General features: G+C 34.2%; 1 long non-coding RNA gene across 1 annotated transcript; it reads left to right on the top strand.

Moving 5' to 3' along the window:
- Positions 1-11,300: 11,300 nt before the first annotated feature.
- Positions 11,301-12,448, top strand: LOC133188978 (uncharacterized). Its single transcript, XR_009721367.1, has 3 exons — positions 11,301-11,424; positions 11,640-11,772; positions 12,045-12,448. It is a non-coding gene; the product is annotated as an uncharacterized LOC133188978 (long non-coding RNA).
- Positions 12,449-21,406: the final 8,958 nt, after the last annotated feature.

The following is a 21,406-nucleotide window of genomic DNA, read 5'->3' as shown; positions in this document are numbered from 1 at the left end:
CTCGGTAGGGGTCGAAATTTAAGACACGAATTATGAGTGAATTTTTGAGACATTTTGTATCATATCTTTTAAAGTATAATTATTTTGCTAAAACATACTGAACAATATTTGTGCAGAATGACAAGATCTTTAATATGATATCAAGAAAAAAGGGCTGTCTCATCATATTAGGGGCTGAGAAGGGCCAAAAGTATTAAATCAATAACTCTTTAACGATCAATATTTTGGTATACATTACTGCAGCAAAATTATTTATCTTAAGAAACTACAACTATATATTATGAATTTTACGTCATATGTTACATAAATAAGGCCCACAAGGGGCCAGAATGCTTAATCTTTAAAGCTTTATAACTCGAAAAGGGGAAACATTTTGAAAATCAATATTGAACAAAAGTTGCTTAGAATAATGATTTGAACAATGTGCATCCTTTGAATTTTTCCTAAACAGCCCTTATAAGGACTTAAAGAGACGGCCCCTAAATAATTCAAGTCTACATATCTCGAAAACGAAACGAAACTTCTGAACAGTTGTTGAACAAAAAGTCTTCAGAATTACAAGACCTTTCATCTGATATCAAGAAAAAGGGGCTGACCCCTCAAATTAGGGGCTCAGAGGGGCCAAAAGTCTTTCATCTATAACTCCTTAACGTTAAATATTTTGATATTAATTATTGAAGCAAAAATGTTCATCTTCACAATCTGCAACTATATGTTCTAAAATTTTGATCATATGTTACGTAATTAGGGGCCATAAGGGGCCAGAATGCTTAATCTTTGACGCTTTATATCTCGAAAAGGGGAAACATTTTGAAAACCAATATTGAACAAAAGTTGCTTAGAATGATGATTTGAACAATGTGCATCCTTTGAATTTTTCCTAAACAGCCCCTATAAGGACTTAAAGGGACGGCCCCTTAATATTTCAAGACTACATATCTCGAAAACGAAACGAAACTTCTGAATAGTTGTTGAACAAAAAGTCTTCAGAATTACAAGACCTTTCATCTGATATCAAGAAAAAGGGGCCGATCCCTCAAATTAGGGGCTCAGAGGGGCCAAAAGTCTTTCATCTATAACTCCTTAACGTTAAATATTTTGATATTAATTATTGAAGCAAAAATGTTCATCTTCACAATCTGCAACTATATGTTCTAAAATTTTGATCATATGTTACGTAATTTGGGGCCATAAGGGGCCAGAATGCTTAATCTTTGACGCTTTATATCTCGAAAAGGGGAAACATTTTGAAAAGCAATATTGAACAAAAGTTGTTTAGAATGATGATCTGAACAATGTGCATCCTTTGAATTTTTCCTAAACAGCCCCTATAAGGACTTAAAGGGACGGCCCCTAAATATTTCAAGTCTGCATATCTTGAAAACTGAATAGCTGTTGAACGAAAAGTCTTCAGAATTACAAGACCTTTCATGTGATATCAAGACCCCTCGAATTAGGGGCTCAAAGGGGCTAAAAGTCTTTCATCTATAACCCTTTTACAGTAATGTTCATCTTCACGATCAGTTACTATAAATATTTTAAAATCTTCATCAAATATTGCGTTTGGTGCCATAATGATCAAAATTTTGCTAAACATAACTGAAGCAAATTGTACGTTTGTACGTTTTCACTATTTATATATTTATGAACGAAAATCTCAGTCAAATTAGTATCTCATCTTATCAAAAATCGGACGGAAGACCCACTCGTTGCTCGCAACGAGATCTCATCTAGTTATTATTCTTTTTTCTCCTTACAAAATTTGTGCAGACGATTTCTCGGAGATGGCTAGTTCGATTTTATTCAAATTGTCAAGGCAGATGCGTTGACATCTGAAGTTAATTCCGGCAAGTCCGTTAAGGGATATTTACTTCCGGTCGAGAGTTATCGCCATTTTATTAAAATTCAGAGGACCTCCTTGTCTGCGATGGAACTCAAAAACGGCTTGAGCTAGAGGGCTGAAATTTTCAGTGATGATAGAGGACATGTTGCTATTTTGCACCTGGGTTTAGATATTTTCCGGAAGTGCCTACTATGGAAGCTCGGTAGGGGTCGAAATTTAGGACACGAATCATGAGTGAATTTTTGAGACATTTTGTATCATATCTTTTAAAGTATAATTATTTTGTTAAAACATATTGAACAATATTTTTGCAGAATGACAAAATCTTTAATATGATATCAAGAAAAAAGGGCTGACTCATCATATTAGGGGCCGAGAGGGACCAAAAGTCTTTAATCAATAACTCTTAAACAAGCAATATTTTTGTATACATTATTGAAGCAAAAATGTTCATCTTTACAATCTGCAACCATATATTTTAAAATTTTTATCCAATATTATGTAATTAGGGGCCAGAAGGGGCCAGAATGCTTAATCTCTGACGATTTATATCTCGAAAAGGGGAAACATTTTAAAAAGGATTATTGAACAAAAGTTGTTTATAATGATGTTCTCAACAATGTGCATCCTTTCAATTTTTCCTAAACAGCCCCTATAAGGACTTAAAGGGGCGGCCTTTTAATATTACAAGTCTACATATCTCGAAAACGAAACGAAACTTCTGAATAGTTGTTGAACAAAAAGTCTTTAGATTTACAAGACCTTTCATGTGATATCAAGAAAAAGGGGCTGACTTCTCAAATTAAGGGCTCAGAGGGGCCAAAAGTCTTTTACCTTTAACACTTTAACGTTAAATAATTCAATATTAATTATTGAAGCAAAAACGTTCATCTTCACAATCTGCAACCATATATTTTAACATTTCATCAAATATTACGTAATTAGGGGCCAGAAGGGGCCAGAATGCTTAATCTTTGACGATTTATAACTCGAAAAGGGGAAACATTTTAAAAAGCATTATTGAACAAAAGTTGTTTAAAATGATGTTCTCAACAATGTGCATCCTTTGAATTTTTCCTAAACAGCCCCTATAAGGACTTAAAGGGACGGCCCCTAAAATTTTCAAGTCTACATATCTTGAAAACGAAACGAAACTTCTGAACAGTTGTTGAACAAAAAGTCTTCAGAATTACAAGACCTTTCATGTGATATCAAGAAAAAGGGGCTGACCCCTCAAATTAGGGGCTCAGACGGGCCAAAAGTCTTTCATCTATAACTCTTTAACGCTAAATATTTTGATATTAATTATTGAAGCAAAAATGTTCATCTTCACAATCTGCAACTATAAATCTTAAATTCTCTTCAAATATTACGTAATTAGGAGCCATAAGGGACCAGAATGCTAAATCTTTGACGCTTTATATCTCGAAAAGGGGAAACATTTTGAAAAGCAATATTTAACAAATGTTATTTAGAATGATGTTCTCCACAATGTGCATCCTCCTAATTTTTCCTAAACAGCCCCTATAAGGACTTAAAGAGATGGCCCCTAAATATTTCAAGTCTACATATCTAGAAAACGAAACGAAACTTCTGAACAGTTGTTGAACAAAAAGTCTTCAGAATTACAAGACCTTTCATGTGATATCAAGAAAAAGGGGCTGACCCCTCGAATTACGGGCTCGGAGGGGCCAAAAATCTTTCATCTATAACCCTTTTACAGTAATGTTCATCTTCACGATCTGCTACTATAAATCTTTCAAAATCTTCATCAAATGTGGCGTTTTTAGGTGCCATAATGATCAAAAACATAACTGAAGGAAATTGTACGTTTTCACTATTTATATATTTATGAACGAAAATCTCAGTCAAATTCGTATCTCATCTTATCAAAAATCGGACGGAAGACCCAATCGTTGCTCGCAACGAGATCGCATCTAGTTAGGGTCTTCCGTCTCCAACGGAAGACCCTTCTATTATTGTATTGTTTCTTTTTCACTTTTATTATTATTAAGGTCTTCCGTTTCCAACGGAAGACCTTATTGTTTTCGTTCTGTTTCTTTTTCCCTATTATTATTATTAGGGTCTTCCGAGCTTCCTTCGGAAGACCCTACTGTTATTCTACTGTTTCTTATTAGGGTCTTCCGAGCTTCCTTCGGAAGACCCTACTGTTATTCTACTGTTTCTTATTATTATTTTATTTTTTTTTCCCGCCGATTTTCAGCAGGCGATTTCTCGGAGACCTTTTGTCCGATTGCTATGAAACTTTCAGGGTAGATACAATGTATTATTGCCTAAAAACGGTTTTTTCAAATTTTTGATATATACCCCTGTTCATGAGTTATTGCCCTTTAATCGATATTTGGAGGGTCTCTTGTCCAGTAGAATTCTCAATAACGACACATGATATTTGCATGAAAACTGGAGAACTTGTAACTAATACATTGCAGATGCGCAGAACATTAAAATTGTAGGCTAATTTTTTTAAGTTCGGAAGCTATGTGACGGCAAGTTTTAAGAATTATTTTTCCATGAAATTTTGCTGCTTTTTGTTTAATAACTTTTAAACTGATAAAAATTTGGTAAGACATGTAGAATAAAAGTTGTGTGTAATTACGAGAGCTTTCAGATAACATCAAGAAAAAGGGGCTGGCCCCTATATTCAGGGGACAGCAGGTCATAAAAGTATTTTTTGGATAGCTAAAACTATTAAAATATTATGAAAAAGTTTGAACGACATAATTTCTAACATATTAAATCTTCCCATGTGGTATAAAGAGAAACAAGCTCCGTGCTATATTTTATTTTATTTTATATAATAATTATTCGAGAATCGTACAGGAACAAGTTGTCTACAAACCAGCCACGCCTTTTAGGGCATCGTAACACATGCTTGTACGGTTTTAGATAGTTCTTGTGTTTTAAATAAATTGTTTTGATTCGATTTCTCTGTTTTCTTTTATTTAAATCGTTTATAAATGCAAGTTATTTACACAAGTAAAGGTAAATCAACATTTACAAATGCATCCGTATAGAAAGAGTCTTAATCGGGGCCTCTTGTTTGTAACCTGGATGTAAACAATCACGAGCGGCATTGTGGGAAGAAGACACTAAAGACCCGATATACGAAAAACGTGATTTGATCTGATGCTTTGTTGGCAAATATTTAAAAAAAAAAAGTGTAGTTTAGTATAGCATAATGCTTCATAATCAATAATTTTTAAAAATAAATCATGTATAACACTCAATCTGATAATTTTATTTTTTGAAAAATCATCAGGTCGAATATCAGGTCTTTAGTATATCAAGTCTTTAGTACGTCCCCGGAAGTAGCCATGCAAGTCGGAATTACAGACAGAAAATGAGAAGAAAATATGTGTAATGTGAAGTTGACAGTTGTACATTTTCTTAACGTATGAGCCGTATGTAGACATGCAGGTTTAATCCACATCTTCGAAGCACATAAAATCCTTGGTTGCGTACAGGGAGCATTAGTTTTAAAGGGATATATATATTCTTGCGCAAATTGTTTACGAGGAAATTCTGACGATCACATTAACAGCGATGAACAGTCTTGTGTCGGAGTTTTCTGTGATAAATGTTGCGTGATATGTATTATTGGCGTGCACCATGGAAATGAAGGTTAGAATTTTTCTTGTCTAAAATTTAACAGCTCTTACAGCACTGATGTTTACATGTATATGCCAGCAAATGTATAAATGTACGCACAAACACTGTTGTATGTTATCTATTTTATGGTTCAGTCTCTGTCTGTTAGCCCTGACATGACATTGTCAAATCCTCATTGCTTTACCTTATATTTAAATGCACGAGAGCATGTAATTTCACCAAGACTTTTTTTTTTTTTAATTGAAACAAAAAAATGCAAAAATTCAACAATACACTATCTAACATACTACATGTATAAACATGATAATTATTGTTATATATTCTTCAACAAGTATGAATAGCTGTTATAACTATAATAGGTTATTAGTAGATAGAATGTTCTATCGTTAAAATGACATTGTCCTACGGACCCGGTTTAACGATAGAATTTGTTCCGTGTATTCGCAATGTAGCAAAATAAACACGGGCGATAACTTGAACTCTGTGCATTTTCTATGAACAATCCAGAGAGTTTCGAATGTCAACATGGCGTTAAATTTGAAGAGAGGAAAAAAGGTTGAGAAAATGAGTTGAATTTTCGTATTTATATGGATTATTTTTTAGGTTAAAAGGCATATACAATCTCAAAAAGGTTTGTTATGATTAATTTGGTAGTTATTTTCAGTGCAACTCCTTTTGTATTCTTCAAAATCAATTCGGAGTGGATCCACTCCGATTTGCTACATTGCAGGGCTTGTCCCGAGACACAGTTAGATTATTCTAACTAGGTTATTAGGGCCTTAATTAATATTATAATTTGTTATCATGGTTATACCTTTAAAAATTTGTTCTTATATAAATCTATACCAGTGTACACTCAAAATGTCTAACATTTCCAAGGTTTTATGAGCAATCATAAAAAAATCTATGTTGAACCGCAAAGTGAGATATTGAACCTGTCGATGAGATCATTGGACTGCTTACATATTAGAGTATGCGCGGGATTAGTTAAATCTCATTTGCATTCGTTGGTGTTCGAAAGTTACGGAATTGACAGAGTTTTACCTCAGTGCTGGTAAAGGAAATTTACATCACGGAAGCCACTACAAAATACATGTATGTCAAACAAAAAAGAAAATAAAAGGTATAACAAAACATTTATTGACTGTGTTCTCGGGGTAAAATGCAATTTGCTGACCCCTTGAACCAAACTGCTTCCCTTCGGCCTGATGGCCTCAATCAAACAGTTTGGTTCTTGGGTCCGACAAAACACATGTTGCCCTCGAACCCAGTTAGTAAATGTGTATTATTATTGGAAAATCTCAAAAATGTCACTCAGTTAAATTGCAAAAGAAATTTGGAAATATATTTATACATAAAAGTTTGAATTATTTCTGTGATAAGACTGCAGGATTGATTTGTGTTTTGTTTATTGCCCCTTCAAATTTTTTGTAGTCATATTATTATGCCACCACTTGCTGGTGGAGGCCTGCAAATATAGACCTGTACTTGACACTAATATGGCCTTTAGGAAGTGAGGGATCTTTTTCATGCCAGCACCTTCTGTGACACAGAACCTCGGTTTATATGGTTCCATCTGAGGAACCTATCTCCACATCCAGCTGTGGGATTCGAACCTGCGACGTAAGGATCAGCTTCTTACTGACACTTTGATTGATTTTATGTTGTTTTACTTCTTACTTGAGAATTTTTCTCTCATATAGAGACATTACCACATACTGGTGAAGGGCTTCAAACATAGACCTTAATACTTGGCACTAAGGCCCATTGAGCAGTGAGGGTTCTTTATTGTCCCAACATCTACTGTGAGGTTTTTAAGGTCTCATCTGAAAAACCTTTGACTTTCATTCTAATGCTTGGCGCTTGGTGAAGGAACCTTCATTACCTGTATGTTTATGTCTTAGGTTTGACACAGCAAATGAGAATCAAGCCCAGGCCTCCTGATTACAAAATGAATACCCTACAACTAGGCTACCATTACAGATAATGAACTAGATTAATTACCATGTAAAACATTGTTTAGTAAAAAATTAGTTCTTGAAATTAGAATATAGAATTTTTTATGATTTGGGTATGTAAACTTAGAGTGGTATTTGGGTTATACAGTAAAACACGCTTACTGCGAACAGACTTAAATAAGGAATTGAAGCGTATAGTGAAGTGATTTTCATTCCCTGTGGTTTTAAAACATACTGAAAACTAAACTGAAAAATGAATACATTTATAATGAATCAAAATTATTTGTCCCTGACACTTATAAGCATGTTTTACTGTAATGACAAAATAATGGGGATTTGTTTTCACAGTGGCTGTATATTGTGAATAATTTAGTAAGTTGATAGCAACTTTTCAGTTTTAAACTAATCTCGTTCAAGCAGATGCTTGTCTGTCTCCGTAAACTCCAACGAGCAGGAGTTTATGGAGACAGTCGAGCATCTGCTTAAATGAGACTAGTTTTACACATGCTATCTACATGATCTTAGTGGTAATTTTTTTAAAAAAAATATGTATACTGGTATATTATTTAAAAAGTACATATTATACAAAAAATACCGACTAACCGGTTATGAAAATCATAACCCGTCATCCCATACTTAACCGGTTACTATATTTCTGACTGATTAGATGGTTACCCAGTTGACCATTGCCATCCCTAATAAATTTTTTACATGTATAAGTTATGTGCATTTCCTTTATGAAATCATGAAAAAAAAACTCCTAATTAATCCGTATTTATATTATATTTTGTAATTACATCCTCAAAATTGACTGCATGTAAACATCTATTTAATAGAGTACTTTTTACAGATAATACACGGAAAATGTGACAGTATCTTTGAACTCTGTTTGATGGTTTCATTAGGGGTGTCAATGAATATTCGAGTACTCGACTATCATTCAATCATATTGACTATCGACTAAAATTTGTTAAGTCGGTTGTTCGTTTAAAATTTGCTACTCTTAAATTCAATGTAAAACAAGAGGCCCATGGGCCACATCGCTCACCTGAGCACATTGGCTAGGAAAAAAAAAAGCAAAAATCAGTACAGTATTAAAAGTTTACAAGGAGGAGGGGTGTTGAATTTTAAACTACTTGATGATGCTTTCATATCAATATAACAAATGGCTTTGTTGTTCTTGAGCAGCAGATTTTTTTCCCATATATTCATTTGTAAAAATTTGATCCCCCATTGTGGGCCCACCCTACCCCCGGGGGCCCTCATTTGAACAAATTTCATTCTACACTACCCAAAGATGCCTCCATATCAATTTGACTAATCATGGCTTTTCTGTTCTTGAGAAAAAGACTTATATATTCCTCTGTAAACTTTGATCACCTATTGTGGACCCAACCTATCCCTGGGGTAATGATTTGAACAAACTTGAATCTTCACTATCTGAGGATGCTTCCATATAAATATGACCAATCATGGCTTTACTGTTCTTAAGAAGGAGATTTTTAAAGATATTTTCCTATATATTTCTATGTAAAACTTGGATCCCCCATAGTGGCCCCACCCTACCCCTGGGGGTCATGATTTGAACAAACTTGAGTCTACACTACCTGAGGATTCTTCCATATAAATATGACCAATCTTGGCTTCACTGTTCTTAAGAAGAAGATTTTTAAAGATATTTTCCTATATATTTCTATGTAAAACTGTGATCCCCCATTGTGGCCCCACCCTACCCCCGGGGGTCATGATTTGAACAAACTTGAATCTACACTACCTGAGGATGCTTCCATATAAATATGACCAATCTTGGCTTTACTGTTCTTAAGAAGAAGATTTTTAAAGATATTTTCCTATATATATCTATGTAAAACTTGGATCCCCCATTGTGACCCCACCCTACCCCCGGGGGTCATGATTTGAAGAAACTTGAATCTACACTACCTGAGGATGTTTCCACATAAGTTTCATCTTTCCTGGCCCAGTGGTTCTTGAGAAGAAGATTTTTAAATGATGCCATTATTTTTTCACTAATTCCTAATTATCTCCCCTTGAAAGAGGGCGTGGCCCTTCATTTGAATAAACTTGAATCCCCTTTACCCAAGGATGCTTTGTGGCAAGTTTGGTTGTATTTGGCCCAGTGGTTCTTGAGAAGAAGATGAAAATGTGAAAAGTTTACAACAACAACGACAATGACAACAACGACAACATACAACGGACAAATTTTGATCAGAAAAGCTCACTTGAGCCTATGGCTCAGGTGAGCTAAAAAAATTGGATCTGCTCAGTTCATTTATTAACATATCAGTGTTCAAACTCAGGGAAAGGCTTAACCAGTCTTTGTTAATTGTTCAAAGGAATTTTGTTGTTCAACAAACATGCATTGGCATACTTTAAAAGATGTCGGATCCAAATTGTAAAGTTTCAACCTGCAATTTCGTAAGATCTCAGATCTCACATAATGGAACTACCAATTAATGAAGGATAATAAAACTTTATAAATACATGTAAACTGGGGAATGGTTATGAGCATAATTCAAAGGTGTTTCTTTCTGATATTAATATCAATCATTTTTAAATTGTATTGATTGAATGCAAAAAAATCTCATAATTAAAATTTTGTTTTTATAAGAGTTACACTTTAATTGTTTAACGATCACGGGTCACTGACAAGACACATTCAAATGGCTTCAGGTAAGAAATCAATAACGGGTACATGTACTAGCAGCAGGAAAAAAAGGATAAATACGAGCATTTGATGTTCTGTATATAGATAAAATGTGCAGTCAGTGATTTTTTTAGAAGCGACTTGGGGCCGAAATTCGGCCCCAGTCCCAATTGAAAATATGCCTGTATTTTCCCAAAATGTAATGGAAGTTTTCCCAAAGAAAAACTTACAAAATATGTGATCAAATTTAGTTTATTTATTGCATGTTTTTCAAGCAGGTTTTGTTGTTCAGGTGGCAGGGGATAGTTTCGTACTAAAGACCCGGTCAAATTTCTTAAAGAATTGAGATATCCCCTGTTTGATGTGATATTTTATGTAGAAAAATGATTAGAATAATTATGGGACACATTTGCAGTGTAGCAGAGTGCTTGCTGAAATAAATGATGTGCAACATGTAGGTGTCACTATGACACTTATATAGAGTTGTAAATGCAAACCTTAGACACATGGTCAGTTGCAGAGCAAATTCACTGAAAAGCAGTAGGCCTTAGAAGAAGGTGTGTTTCTCAGAGGGAAGGTGAATGGCCCCATATCAATTGGTGAATTTTCATTAGGGCATGCATTGATTTACAGACTATTGGGTGTTTTATCCTGCTCGCTCGGGCCTGGGGGTGGGTTGTTTGGGTACGACTGAGGCTCAAATCTTGGAAAAACAAGCCAAAATTTGGGGAGACCCCAGGTGTATTTTTGGTACATGTGCACTCTACTAGGCAAATTACATGTAATTTGTTGACATAATTTGTGAGCCATGGGCATATGGAGTGTAATTAATTAGCCCCTGGAAAACTGTCCCCATGTACATGTTTTTAGGCCAGAGTTTTTTTATTTTCTGTTTAACGGGAAGCGCCGACCCAATTTTTTCAAAATACCGAAAAAAAATAAAAGAGGTCAATCTCACTTTTATTTTTAAAATGCCCGCCGACTGTGTCATTTTTTAATGGTTTGAAATAAAATCGGGTTTGTTGTACACCATATTTTTTATAAATCATGTAAATGTTTGACATAGCTTGTGTTAATCAAACTCTATTACGAGCTTCTTGCTGATTACGATATCGTAACCAGTTTGAAGAACTAGTTTATCGCAATTTCGCGGGTTCTATCAACAAACAAAAATGTCATATCGAGACATTTACAGATAAAAATGACGGGATAGTAGTGTTGAATCCATTGATGATTAAGACAAAAAAGATCCTGAAATCGGAGTTATGGCATCAACAACCTAAATACACCAGATGCACACTGAACTGTGGAACTTATGTCCAAATTAAGTAAGTTTTGAGATGTCTTAATAAATTTTCTGTTACAGTTGTTCGATGGTTAACATTTTTTGATACGTTTTCTTTCTTCTTATAAAAAATGTTTATATTGTATATTTAATTTGATCACATAGCAAATTGAGGTAAAATTCGCGGTAAAGTATAATTTTACAATGGATGGTGTTTAACTAAATCAGGGACTTAAAATTACGATTAAAATATTTTAGATACAAGTCAATGTCTGCTTGGTTGAATTAAATGAGACCAGGATTCCAACAAAATTAGGAGAGTTGGAGAAGAATATAACTAACACTGACAAGTGATAGCTAATTGGAGTTGCACACATTATCCTGTGGAAAGGTAGAGATAGAAAGAATTAAGTCGACAAATTGTCCAATTGAATATTTTAAATGCAAACTGAACAAAGAACAAAATTATTATATTTATTATAAAAGAAATGTGTATTATCAAAAACTCTCTTAAAAATGTTCTGTATCTTTATTTTAAAGAAAAGAAAAGAATCTCATGTAAATACTGTTTTTTATCTTCTACTTTCTAAGATTTACTCAGTACTACATGTATTTGATTTTATTTATAAAGTATCTTAAAGGAACAATGTAATTTTTGTGCAGTTTGATTTCTTGATGGAGACCCAACCATTTGTGAAGAGTTCAGAAGACTTCCAAGATGACTTTGCTGTTGTTCATAAAATAATTTCTGCTGACAAATTCCATTCTGAACCTCAAGAATATGTTAGCCCTATACTAGGAACACATTGTCAAGTTAGCTATCAACCCCATCTCTTTCTCAAGACTTTTGTTAAATCATAATCATAATACATGTAGTTTAAAACATTTCTTATCATTACTTTTATAAATTTTATACAGTAGGAGATGACCACCAGAATACATCTATAAATTTTTAAGCAGTGTGGATTTTTCTGTTATCCGTGTATCCAATATTATTTTGCTGTATAATAATTCAAACTATAAGATTTTATTGTTTTGCTTTCATACTAGAATTTAGAAGTGTAATTAACCACAATAGGATGACACATGCATATAGTTAGTTGTACATTGTATCTATTTTTCCATATTTGAAATCCAAATAAATGATGAACAAAATTTTATGGTGTTTTCTTTCATTTTTCAACATTTTATATTAAAAAAAAAATTCATACCAATTTTAGGTTTTATTTTTTTTATGGTCTCGACTCGACAAATTTTGAACTTTTTATTTTTATTTTATTTCGCCCCCTCGACCCGACTTTTTCTTAAAAATTCCCGTTAAACAGAAAATAAAAAAACTCTGGCCTTATGGATCGCATGTATATGTGTACCCCCTCAGCACATGTTTGGCATTTAAAAAAACTATCTGAAAACACCAATTTTCAGAAATATGTAATTTAGTCTAATTCTTCTCTAAATAAGTTTATTGATGTATGCCATTTTCAAAACTCACCATATTTCTTTTATTTGACTCTTATTCATTTAGGTAGAGAGACCTAAACACAAGGGGGGCAAACCTTTCCCAGTACACATTTTCAAAGAGTTTGAAGCATCAGCATAACAAATCTTAACAGAGTAAGGCAATTTTTGTCTGAGAAAAATTTATTTGTTTGAAAATAATAGTTTGGGCACTGTCACATATATTTTATCAAATTTTGATGCAATCAATTAGTATTAATTAAAATTAAAGGGGCTCAGTTATTGCGATATCACTGAAATTACAAATTATAAACTTACTCTTTTTTACATGTATTTTCACTAAATATCATTATTTTGAGAAAAGAATTAGTCAGTATGCAAATATATCAGTTCACAGAACCACATTTATTCAAAGAATTCCTGTGCTTTAATTTTTTTTCAAATTAGACCCATCTTACTATTGATAATTACATAAAAAAAATACCCCCCTCCCCTTCATTTTCCCCCTCATTTGTCTTCTATAATGTGATAGAACTTAAACTTTTCATTATTTTCATATAGATTAATATATTTTTCTTTAAATTATAACAAAACAGATGGTCTTTTTGCATATTTAATGAACAAAATATCAGAAATATGTACATTTTCATGTAATTATTGGATTCTACTAAACACCTGAAATTTACTCACAAATGCCAAGTAAGGACAGGATGATCACTTTAATTATTCAGGGGAATCAAATGCATGTATTTGATCACTCAGATACATTGAAATTGAATGGAAATATACTCAGAAAAAGGACAGTCAGTAAAATCAGATTTCCACAGTATATTTTCTATAGAATCAGGTAATGGTTGGAGGGGTATGGTAGATAACTGCAATTTTCAGGACACTTCTTCTTGAACCTTTGATGCAAGAGGGGTTTTTGTATATTACAATAAATATCCTGAAAAATAGATTAGGTTTTCTTTTTGCAAACAAGCTATAGATGTATAAATTCAAGCAATTAAGAGTTGAAATGGGATTTCTCAAAACATCAAAAATAGGAGAGTATGTGTTTCATGTGAGTACATTTCATGAAGGCATGCAATTCTTATTGAATTTTTTATATGTAGCTGCATTTGAAATTGATCAAAGTTACCATTAAACACTGTTTTGATAAGAAATAGATTCTTTTGGATTGTAGGAGTTGGTCATTTTTGAAGTAACACAAAGAATATTGGGTTAAGGTGGTTGACTGATAATTGGTGGGGTCACTTATTTGCCTCTAACTTTTTTATTTTTCATTGAAATAAGACATATTTAGTATATTTTTACTCAGAATTGATTGCACTTTCTAAATATGGAAAGTTATTTTAATTAAAAAGCAAACTTTGAAAGTTAAAGGTGGCAGAGGATAGTTTCGTACTAACCTGTACGAAAAAATCAGCCCTGATTTCTTAGACGTATTCTAGGCATATTATTAGACCAATTCAGTCTAACTCGGTGTTAAAGACAGAATTGGATTACTTAGATGAAATCTAGACAGTATATGGACCGAAATATGTAAATTAGTTCTCCTAAGCTAGGAGGAGTACGTCTAAATATATTAGACGGATTACGTCTAGCAATATATTCTGGTAGTACGCCTAAACAATTAACCTGTTTCCGTCTAAAACTCTTAACCGTTATCCTTCTAGTAAAAGATCTCCCCAAGGACAGCATTAGACATATTACGTCTAAGATTAGCACTTCACCTTTGATGACAGTCATAGTGAATCCTTGTGAAAAAATACTTGAAAGACAAAAAATTATGGCATAGATTTAACATGTTTAATTATCTTACTAGTGACTCCATGCATTATATAAAAAAAAATACAGTTTCAAATTACACTAAATCACACATTTCATTTTCCAGGTAAACCTGATTGTTAATTGACAGATCAATTTAGTCCATTTTCTACACAGTAGTCTTTAATTTTCTTCTGGCATAGCTGACTTTCTCAGACACTGCATCATTGAAATCGTGGTCCTTCAGAGGGTCCTTATTATTTTTTTTACACCAAATATTGACATAATCTGCAATACATAATGGAAACCTAAATACATGTATAAAGTGATTAATTATTATAGAGGGAACTTTTATCTTGAAATGAAGTTTTTGCAATTAATAAAAGGTATGCTTTTCCTGAATTATAACAGTGATACATGTGGATTAATAATTCAGAGAATTAAGCTACCGGTAATACACATATACGTTGTTCAGTGAGAAGAAATAAGAACCATGGAGCATTGCTGTGAATATTTTCACTGTGAACAAATAATTAAAGTAATTGTCTTGAATACTGATCAGATATGATCTCTCTGAGAATGCTATACACAAGTTAAGATCAATTTTCATTGAGTTATGCTTAGGTACGGTACCTTTTAAATCCCCAAGTTTGTCATTATCAAGGACTGGACGCATGTCTACGACCCCTTTCTTCTTCCTCAGTCCTTGTCCTCGAGATCTTGCGAGTTCCTCTTGTGTAAAAATCTCGGGCAACAATTTGCAGGTTAAAACATATCCAGAACGGGAAGGATGAGCCCTCTCAGCTGCCGTTGTCGCCCTTCTGTCATCCTCTCCTGCTTCCAGATCTGAATCTTTTAGCAGTTTGACTCTCTAAAAAAACATACAAAGTTCTGGTTATTGATTGTATTATTCAAATCAACTGACAAAAATACACTTTGATCTCTGAATGAAAAAACAGATTGATGCTCAAATAAATGGAAAGTGTTGAGTCTGTTTTCATTTTTCTCACAAGCTACACAGGATAAACAAAAAAAAAACAAAACAACACAAGAATAATACTTTATGAATTGATTTCAGCCAAATAGTAATACAGGTATTTCAGAAAAAAGCCTCACCTTTTTTCCCTTATTAGACTTTTGTTGCTCAGTTGTTGTGGCAATATGTTTTCGTGGAGATCGCCTAAGCACAGGTTCTTCTAGAAGATTTGATGAGGCTGACTGGAGTTCCATGCTTGTCAAATCAAAGTTATCTTTTTGTGCTTGAGGTTCACTCAGGGTTGGTAAATGTATTTGAGGGGTGTAACAAGATTTTTGGGGGGTTGAATGCCTGAAAGCAGTCTCTCCGGCCTCAAGACCCTCATTGAAATACTCCGGCTGGCTTTGACACTGATCTTGAAGCTAAAAAGTAATATTTATAATGTTAAATATTTGTTATGTGTCAATTGGAATGTGTACACATAAAAAAATTAAATGTCAGAATCACTTGAGAACAAAACCACATGCAATTTCTCCACACTGTAACTAATAATAATACTTACTTGAACTAATGCAAGAACTTTAATCTTAGTACTGGTTCAAGATTTTTTTTTACTTGTGTATCTCTATCTCTGATAACTTAAATTAAAATATCTTTATAATATACCTCTGCATAACTCTGAAGTCCCCCTCGGTGCTGCAATACTAGTATTCTTCTAACATATTCTTGTACATCCTCCCTAATAATAAGGCGGAAGAGTTCTTCAACTGCAGGAGGAATATCTGAAGATTTAAATAATTAAAGAAAATCAATATCCCTAAAAATCACTCAAGCTCATTTAACTTACAATGATATCATGCCAAACTATTATTTCTCTCTTAAAGAAACATTCACTACAAAATAACATGAAAGAGGAAACTGCTGTTTCTCTATGATATTTAATTATTCACACCTGTAGGAGTTCATTATTGCTTCAAAATTAAGCTTACCTTCAGGGTAGCGATTCCGTTCAGGATTCTGTGCAGTGTACCGATTCTGTTCAAGATTCTGTGCAGGGTAGCGATTCTGTGCAGGGTAGCGATTCTGTTCAGGATTCTGTTCAGGGAAGCGATTCTGTTCAGGATTCTGTGCAGGGTAGCGATTCTGTTCAGGATTCTGTGCAGGGTAGCTATTCTGTTCAGGGAAGCGATTCTGTTCAGGATTCCGTTCAGGGAAGCGATTCTGTTCAGGATTCTGTTCAGGGTAGCGATTCTGTTCAGGATTCTGTGCATGGTAGCGGTTCTGTTCAGGGAAGTGATTCTGTTCAGGATTCTGTTCAGGGAAGTGATTCTGTTCAGGATTCTGTGCAGGGTAGCGATTCTGTTCAGGGAAGCGATTCTGTTCAGGATTCCGTTCGGGGAAGCGATTCTGTTCAAGATTCTGTTCAGGGTAGCGATTCTGTTCAGGATTCTGTGCATGGTAGCGATTCTGTTCAGGGAAGCGATTCTGTTCAGGATTTTGTGCAGGGTAGCGATTCTGTTCAGGGAAGCGATTCTGTTCAGGATTCCGTTCAGGGAAGCGATTCTGTTCAGGATTCTGTTCAGGGTAGCGATTCTGTTCAGGATTCTGTGCAGGGTAGCGATTCTGTTCAGGGAAGCGATTCTGTTCAGGACTCTGTGCAGGGTAGCGATTCTGTTCAGGGAAGCGATTCTGTTCAGGATTCTGTGCAGGGTAGCGATTCTGTTCAGGATTCTGTGCAGGGTAGTAATTCTGTTCAGGGAAGCGATTCTGTTCAGGGTCGCGATTCTGTTCAGGATTCTGTGCAGGGTCGCGATTCTGTTCAGGATTCTGTGCAGGGTAGCGATTCTGTTCAGGGAAGCGATTCTGTTCAGGACTCTGTGCAGGGTAGCGATTCTGTTCAGGGAAGCGATTCTGTTCATGGAAGCGATTCTGTTCAGGGTAGCGATTCCGTTCAGTGCCAAGGCACAAAGACCATGTATCGGTCAATGAGGTATGAGTATACCTGGAATTGTCCAGAACTGAAGTTGTATTGGTGCTGTTGCCCCCAGTAGTAGTTTGGTTATTGTTGGTACTGCCCACAGATATTGGGTTTGAATCTTTAATTGGTTCATTTTCCAGAAAATCAAATTGGTCCACTAAATCATTAGATGCAGATGCTATGTCAAGGATCTCCTGATTTGTATGCATATGCGACTTTGCCTCTGCTGCCTTCTTTTGCTTTTGAGCCTTTTTTTTAGTTTGTTGCTTGTCATCCTGTTGTTCCTTGTTATCCTTCTGTTGCTTCACTGATACTTTTGATGCTTTCTTTTTTCTTGGGCTGAATTCAGCATCTTGTTGTACACTTTCCTTTAGTTTTTCAGTTTGGACATGTTGCCTCTTCCCTGAAGTCTTACTGATATGGTCAAATGTAAACAATTCCTCGGGCACAGCATTTTGTTCACCAGTTTTCTTCTTTAATATTTTTGCATAGGCTTTAGTTGCGAATTTGGTCATATCCTCTTCATTTTCTAGAGAAGTTAAAATATACTCAGTTCAATATGAGCTAAAATCATGACAAAATTTACTGCACCTCCACCTATGCACAAACACACCCTAATAAAACCATGCTAATGACCCAAAATTGGGGGTACTGTCATGAAACACAGTAAAACATTATACTGAAAGCAAAGACACACATTTAAAAAAATTTCTGCATGTAAAAGTGATTCAATTCTTTGTCTTATGATGCCCTTTACAGCTATTTCTCTATATGCAATGCCTCAATTGGTTAAATTCAAACTGGAATTATTGGAGAGTGACCAACACTGACCTAACCTGCTAAAAGACACAGATACACAGTTATTTTGGTGTTGAGCGATTGTGTCATGGTTGAAGTAAAACTGACTGGTATTTCACTGGATAGCTGATCAAAATTATATGACCTAACTTCAACAATTCCTATTTCTTCAGTATGAATTTATCTTAAACTTTGACCTTTATTCTGTGTTTGTCAACTTCGTGGAGACACTGAGGTTCATAACACATCATATTTCACTGAAGTGCATAAGAAAAAGTAGAACATCAATGAACAGAGCACTGTATTACAGACATGGATGAAAATCACATTCTTTCTAAAGTTATAGAAATGCATTAAAATTTTATAAAAAGAGTTAAGTGATTAAGAACACTAATTTAGCTAAAAATAAAAATACTTATTATTTTCATTCAAATTAGCATTACTGCTATTTTTTCAAAATCAGTTGAATCCTAATAATTTTTATTTTCGATCACCCAGATTGCCCAATGCATATATTTTGAGACAGAAAATCGTAAACAAAGAAAAAAAAATTACAAACAAATACACAAACATTAGCCTAATTAATAATTTATTGTTGAGGACATATGCAACGTAATTTAAACTTTATTGTTTTAAAAATTTTCCATGGAGTTGAAGAGTTCAAATACTTAAAGAAACTGTGCACTATATTTTAATGTCTTTATATGCTGTTGTACACTTCTAAAACAAATTTGGATATACAAAACATCTAGAATATATTTTTAGCAATTTTTTTTTTATATTTTTCTTTTTTTTTTTTTTTGAATTATATAGTTTTGAATTATATACAAGAATTTTCATAAATTGATATCTTTACAAGGTTCAAGGTTGGTACGCTGCACAGTGCATGTAAGCAAGGATTTAAGGGGACGGCCATTTGATTCTGAGGGGGGGGGGGGGGGCTGGCAGATGTTTTTTTTTTTTTTTTTTGTCAAACTTTTTTCAGTGAAGAAGAAAATAAATAATCTGTCCTTGTTCTTACTGGAAATAAATAATCTGTCCTTCACTGTCTAGAAAATAAATAATCTGACTCGAAAAAATTTGCCAGCCCCCCCCCCCACCCCCCTCAGAATCAAATGGTCTCGTCCCCTGGGGCCTAAGATGCAACAGGAATTTATACAACTTGACAAATATTATTCAGTAATTAGGTATAAGTGCATGAACAACTTCGCCGATATGCAAATTAATATTCCACGTTTCCAACTGGCATGTATACATATCCCACTGACACGACAGCAGCGTCTAGACTTTGATTAACATAATCATGTCAACACAACATGTGCTAAGCACATGGTCATTTAAGATTGCATGTACCGTAAAGTTTTAGACAAATAATAAACAGAATCTAATTATTTAGTCACTCACGTCAGAATGTTAAGACAAAATAAACATCGTAAAATACTTTGCTTAAGCTATATCTCTACTCTATACACTCATTATCATACAGAGTCGGATTTCTTTCGCAGACGCCATTTTTCTTCATGAATAATAATGATGTCACGTGATAAACACTGTAAGAGTTCAGCATCTTCCAGACCTGTCCTAGAGTGAAATTAATATATCTCTTTGTATATACATGTTTTTTTTAAAGTTCTGTGCTTTATCCAGCCAGAGACAGAGCCCCTGCCGCACTGGTTTTTAACCGAAGTGAGACAATGCCGCAGCAGCGGCCCTTCACTTGAAGAAAAAGACAAAAAGTTGATGATGACACCCCGAACTAAAAAAAGATATCAATCCTGTAGATAAATTTAACATTCGACGCACCGGACTGGAGATTGTGAATTCCTAGATACATAAGGATGACAAGAAAAATGAATTATAATCGTACATCTTATTATTAACTCTCTACGTCACTTATCGCGCCACACTTATACTGGGGGGGGGGGGGGGGTATATAATCCAGATCGAGGCAAAGGAAAGACTTTCAATTTGATTGGTCAATTCAATAATGCAACAACAACAAAAAAATTCGAAAAATTGTTTGCATCATAAATGAATTTTAGAAAAACGTGTATTGGTCCCCTTGTCATTACTTTTCAATATAGGGCTAAGTAAGTTCGAGATAACATTAAATTGGCATTCATATATGTATTCAAATAAGAATAATATGTTATAGACCCTTTCAGACTAAAAGTTAAATTCAAAAATGTATCATATCTATTGTCCTTTGTTTTTATAAGAAGTATTTATAACATTAATTTGTTAAAGAATATTATCTATATACGTGTAAACTAAACATTTACAGTTTGGATAGTATTTATGTACTTACCGCCTATTTTCACAATACATCCATTGTATACATTTTTCCCCCAATGCAACCGCACATCTTGTCTCTGCTCAAATGTCCCCAAAAGTTCCAAAACTTTGCTCTTTTCTCCTATGACAGTCAAAGTATTGTCCTCCAAGCAATAAACGCATGCGAATTTTACCATTTTGACTTTCACTCGGCTTTACACTCATAGATAAACTTCGAAGTAAGCATCCCGCGTCTTATCTAGAAATTTGGGTGAAACTTGATGCCCTGCCGCTTGGTCATCGCTGGGAAATACGAAGAGGCGCACGGGGGAAAATGAAAATAAAACCGTAATTTGTGCAACTTTGGCTTTGATTCGATTGATAAAACTTATAAAAAGACAAAATGAGAATAGAACAACGGGAATGTAAAAAATTTTTAAGGATGTTTACCATTACTTTAGATAACTTTTATCAATTCAAAATCCCCTTCCCCCTGTTAAAAAATGACCCCTTTCTTCTTGCGTTAGCATCCAAAGTAATATTATCCCATGCAAAAATGGAGGATGGGCATAGAAATCCAGCAAAAAGAAAGCGTGGTCCTTACGGAAAAAGAAATTATGATACAGAGTTAGAATTTGAGGATAGTTGTTATTCGTTAACAAGGAGTGATGCACAATGTCCAGAAAGTTCTAATGCGGTATCATCAACTGAGAACTATGTAACATTTGATCACGATAATTCGAACAGCAAATTTCCAGATCATGATATGCA

This window comes from Saccostrea echinata, unplaced genomic scaffold, assembly GCF_033153115.1.
Source record: "Saccostrea echinata isolate AGI-Se365-2 ecotype Australia unplaced genomic scaffold, CSIRO_AGI_Sech_v1 ptg000016l, whole genome shotgun sequence".
Classification (NCBI taxonomy): Eukaryota; Metazoa; Mollusca; class Bivalvia; order Ostreida; family Ostreidae; genus Saccostrea; species Saccostrea echinata.
This window is presented reverse-complemented; position numbering and strand designations above follow the sequence as displayed.